Raw genomic sequence first — 6,000 nt, forward strand, 5'->3', positions numbered from 1 at the left:
AGTAACACAACAACAAATTGTTTTCATTCAGGTTTCTGGAAAACAGGAGAAACTTTCAGGGGAAAGAAGACAAAACTGTTTCTCTCCACAAATTTTGACTTTTGTTGCAGGATCTTTAAAACAAAATGAAAAACAGTTCTGATACTTTCCTGCAAAACAACAAAGCACATCAGTTCCACTTTCACTGGTTCCGTCATTTTTGTAATGATGTAATAATGATAACCGTCTCTTCTACAACAAGTGAGAAATGTATTCCTTTGGTTCTCTTTATTAAACCTGAATTATTCAGATTTTTATAAAGTGTTTCAATGAAGTAAAACGAGGGCCGTCTGCATGACTGTGGCAGATTCAGCTCAGTTCACTTACTCAAAAAGACCTAATACACGTGTTCATGTTCAATTTAAAGGGTTGAAGACGACTTTCATCAGAAACTTTGAATTGTTCGGACGTCTTGGTTAAAGCAGGATCCTCAGTCTCAAATCTGTCACAGCTCACTTGTTCTCCATTGTTCTCCTTTACAATCTGACACGAGTGCTTTAACTTCTCTGCGTGATCAAGTTTCATCTTGCACGAGGATCTGTCTCTGCACAGTCTGACCACAGCTTCTAAGGGTGGACGCTTGGTGTAGTCCTCAGATGAGCCCTCCTCTTTGGGATTTGATATCACAATGACTTAATGGACAAGAATTTTATTTGAGTCAAAACTTGTTTCACAGGTTTTTCTGAAGCTGATGTATTTTTGTGCACAGCAGTGAGAAATGTACTTTGCAAACGTGCGCATCATTCAGCCGATGATGTTTCACAGGCTTCATTTTTCCAGGTAATAACAAAGAAAAAACGGCTCTTATCTCAGTTTGATGTGTACTGTAACCAACTATTTAAAATGACCTACACTGTGCTTTGTGTCTCATTTCTTCTAAAATACTCTTAATACCCGATTACTTGATAAAAACCTACAGTGTGACTTGTTTCTTCAGGCCTGTAACAATTTAAATTCTTACTCCTTCATGCTGATGGAAGTGCTGGTGGGTAATTTGAGGTCATTAAAATTACAGGTGATGTGACATGTTGTATTATAATGTTATATGAAAAATAAACTGTTATAATCCAACCTGACTCTGCTTTGTCTTTTCCAGTAGAGCCTCAGATTGGGTTTGAAGGCCTGAACATCTGTGTGATGTGTGCCCACTGAGAGAGGATGTATCAGAGTAATAAAGACTCACCAGCTGCTGCACTGGCCATAATATCACTGCTGAAATCATCAGACACATTCAGCTGGAAGGAAGAAAAAAGAGACTTTTGTGAACTACAGAAGAACGAGCAGGTGTCTGTTATAATTATTTTACCTTTATAGTTTGAACTTTAAAGAGCAACAATCTAGACCTGACCTGATGTGACCTTCACACTGTGGTGGGCTCAGGTGGGAGGAAGAAACTTCAGCCAGAGATCAGAGACTGTGTTTGCATCCTGTGAATGCAGCAACTGACCACCTCAGACAAGTGAGGAAGCAGCACAACATAACAGTAACTTTATAACACTGGAACTTTTTGTGACCAGCACATTAAATGCTCATGAAGCTGGACTCAAACACACTTTGCTGTCCTCTGCTGCTCTGCTTTGTTGTGACCACAGAATCTGTAACAGAGGAATCGCCGTTACGTCATCAGTCTGAAATAAAACTATGAAAAATTTCAACTTAAATATTTGGTGACATTTTCCAGCTGAAACCAGTCTGAATGAAAATCCACTGACTGTCTTTGCTTAATAAATAAATCAATAAATACAGAATCAGCTGATGAGCTGCTTCTAATTCCTCCTCAAATGATCTGAATTTCATCCGTAATAAAACTCAGTGTGTAGTTCTTTAAAGCTGACGCTCAGTTTTTGTTTGAAGTGAACAGAAAACTGGATCCAGCTTCGTCTGTGAAGTGTCACCAAAATAATTACGAAACACAGACACTCACCTCATGTCAGTTTTATCTGTGATGCATGCGATCAATCACTACTTCTCCTGATCAGTCTGCCGATCGATCATGGACGCACTGTTTCTAACGGTTTGTTGGATCTGACTCGTGAGCTGAACTTGTTGCTGTGAGAGAAGTGTGGAATGAAAGAGGAGGTGTGCAGAGTGCTGCGCAAGTCTATATTTCACGTTTTCCCCTGAAAGCTCTTCGGGAGTCACCTTAATGGTTCAAAATACGTTTTTATTCCTGTCAAAATGTTTTCATTGGCATTTTTCATAGATTCAAACATGTTCTGTGTTTTTGTGACAGGCTGCTCGTAACAAAGTGTTGAAACATCACAGACAAACTTGTCTGTGATGTGGAGACAAAACACTGGTTCATCTCTTCAGTTAGGAGCCTTTTTTGTACTTCAGTGATTCCTAGATCAGTGTTGACTTACAAACAGGTCACTCTTTCGAGGATGCCAATGTTCACATTTTGGACAGATGGTTTGAGCAGAGGGCGGGGCTTATGACACCAACTGTCTGCCATCTATAACCCAGTTTTGAGATCCCTTCCCAGACGCCTTAACACCCACTCACATCTCTTGTCAGTCAATCTCAATAAGTCACATGACAGGATGAGGCAAGGTCTCTCAATGGTTTCACCCAAAACCTCTGCTGATAGTGACTCACGCCCGTTCTTACACCTTGGCTCATGTGATGAGGCACATGCTCAATAGTGGGTCAGCGACCCTCTTAGGGCCTAAAATCTCCATGTATTGATCTTAGAACTGAAGAAGCTTCTCAGATCAGAGGTGAAACTACAGCTATTACAACTGTTGGAGAAGAGTGCAGGAGCTGAATTGGCCTGCCTGGAGTCCAGATGTTTCACCTATAGAGAACATTTGGTGCATCATTAAATGAAAAACATGCTAAAGACATGTTAAACTCTTCAGCAGCTTGATACCTATATCAGGCATGAATGGGGCCAAATCCCAACACCAAAACTCCAGATATCTCCAAAAGTTAACAGTACAGCGTAAACTAATGTTGTGTTTATAAGATTGGGGAAACCTGCAGTCAGCTGAGACTGAAGAAGTCACCTGGATGACGACGAAACTTTTCTCCCACAAAACGCTACGTCCAGAATCAACCTTTGGAGATTTATTTTCCTGGATGATTGAGGATGCATCAAGACAAAAACTCCAGATACTTGTAACCTCGATACCCAGATGTCTTCAAACTGTTTTGAAAAGAAAAGGAGGAGCTACACCGTGACAAACATGCCCGTTTAGCAACTATTCAGAGACTTGTAGTAAGCATCACATTTGATATGAACTCATTTTGGGCGTGAAATTGTAAAATTTCTCAGTTTAAACATTTGTCATGTTATTTATGTTCTGATGTTATTTGAAAGTCTTTTATTTTTCATTTTGTTAAAATAAAAACATCTCAACTTTTCTGTTATTCAGGTTGTAGGTGTAGCCACAGCAGATCATCTGTCTCCATGTCACCCCAGTATCTGTCACACCAACTCTACTGCATGTCTTTCTTTACTACATTCAACAACGTCATCCAAAATGTTCCTCTTTTCCTCCTGCCTGTCAGCTCCAGATCCATCATTCTTTGTCCAATATATCCACTGTACCTTCTCTGAACATGTACAATCTCAGCCAAGGCTCTTAACTTTATCTTCAAATCACCCAGCCTGAGCCGTCCCTCTGATGTCCATCTCTTTTACTCGCACATGGCAAACACAGCTGTGCAATATGGCACACTACAGTTTCTAATGAGTTCAACGGTACGTGGACCTTCCAGCAACAATAGCCAACTGCAACCACAAGATGGCAGTAATGTAAAGCATGGGTCCAAACAGCTGAGTGGCTTCTTGTTTTCTGAGATGAAAGAACAGAAACTGCTTTACTTTAATACTTTTTAACCCTTGTATGGTGTTCGGGTCTGTGAGACCTGTTTTCAGTTTTTTTCTAAAGAAAAATTAAACAATTATTTTTTCCACCTGAAATTCATTGGCTTTGGCTTATTTTCTGTGAAGAACATAAACTCATTTTCGATGACCTCATACTGTACCTCCCCCCACACATTTACATTACATACAAGGTGTTCAGGTCCACTGGACCCAGGTCTAATAAAAGTGTTGAAAGTGCAGGTCCTGTGTTCCCACACTCTGTCTTCCTCCTTTCTGGTGCTGCTGATAGTGTTTTCTTCCCCTCCCGCTCCGCACAAAGTTGCACCATTGTTGAAAATTCAACTATAAACACCGTCTGCTCTGACATTCCCGCACATTTTACCCTCTTTCTTGAGGAATCCAAATTTTATTTTCTCATACCCTGTCCGACCTGCAAATTAGGGGCATAATACTATAAATAAGACTTTGCCGGTGTGGTTCTTTATCACAACTGATCAAGATGGCAAAAGATTATCTGCTGCGAGGGCCATCCAATTGATTTTGGAAGAGAGAGGAGCTTCGGATGGTGATGTTGACAAAGAGGTTTCAGAATATTTCACATTTCTGAAAATTCAGAGTCTGACAGTGACTTTGAAGAAGACGATGAGGTTGAGCACCATTTAGTAACAAAACGAAGACGAGTACCCCATCTGCAGCCAGCTCCAGGACCAGAACAAGCCCACCAGACAGCAAGTGAAGAAATATGGATGTCAATAACTGGTGAAATTGAATGGCCTTCTTGCCCAAGAAATGAGCCACCCTGCAGAGCTGTTACTGTGATCAGCCAGGGCCAACACGGCTGACAGTTACTCATGTGCAGGACATCAAGTCTTCATTTGAGCTTTTCATCCCAGATTCCATCCAGAAAATTATTCTGGATTGCAGTAATCTAGAAGGAAGGTGTGTTTTTGGAGAGAGGTGGAAGGAGATGGACCAAATTCATCTAAGAACCCCAAAGGCCTACTTTGGGCTTCTTATCCTTGCAGGAGTTTTCAGGTCCAAAGGGGAATCCACAGATTCCCTGTGGGATGCAGAAACCGGCAAGAACCTTTCCGTGCATCAATGTCTCTGGAAAACTTCCACAAAATTTCCAGGATTATCCGTTTTGATAACCGAGACGACAGACTAGCTCGACGGCAGAGAGACAAGCTAGCTGCCATCAGGACAGTGTGGGATAAGTGTGTGCACCGCCTTCCCCTGTTTTACAACCCTGGGCCTAATGTCACCATTGATGAGCAGCTGATCCCATTTAGTTGTGAAACATATTGCTTCACGTGTAAATGTGTTGTGTCTTTCCACTCAGTCCACTTGATTAAAACTGATTTATTTTTTTTATTATAACATTTTATTAAAAAAACAAAAAAAAACAAACAAAACAAAAACCGAGCACATTAATTCATAAATGTGATCTAACAAAGGTAAAGGGAAAAAATTAACTGTTTGCTGTTCACATGGTTTGTAATTGGGATGAAGTAAACATCTGTTGAGTAATTTAACATAAAATTGTTTGATAGTGTTAGTTTGGAAAGCCAAAACTCTAGCAGGCAAAAACAATGCAACAGCGCCATCATATATCTATGTTAGTGTCCACAAAGGGATGTACAGAAGAATCAACAAACCTCTGACTTTATCTGAAAATACACTAAGTGGAAGATAAATGTGGCACCTCTGTAACTGCTGCTGCAACAATTAAATTACCCCACAGTGCTTTTAATTATGTTTCCTTATGTCCTCTCCTCCAGTGGCCTCCTGCAAGAGGCAGGAGGTGAGGACAAAGGCTTCTTGAGTAACTGGTCACTGATGATATTATTTAACTTCTTAAAACATCTTAAAACAAAAATTTCCTGATATTTTTTTTTCTATATATTTTAAAGACTTGAATACATAATCTTCTGTATTTTTAAAGTGTAACAATGTGTGAATGACATCTGTAATTTTGGACTGAGAAGAAATTACACATAGCTAATTAATTAATTCAATTCCTGATGCAGTTAAATATGAACAACATAAACTTCTAAAATATGCCAAAAAATTATAGAAAAGTTAAAAAAAAAAAGTTGACAAGACTGTAAAAATTGATAATGGCTCCA

Source organism: Aulonocara stuartgranti (assembly GCF_965226115.1).
Source record: "Aulonocara stuartgranti genome assembly, chromosome: 12".
NCBI lineage: Eukaryota > Metazoa > Chordata > Actinopteri > Cichliformes > Cichlidae > Aulonocara > Aulonocara stuartgranti.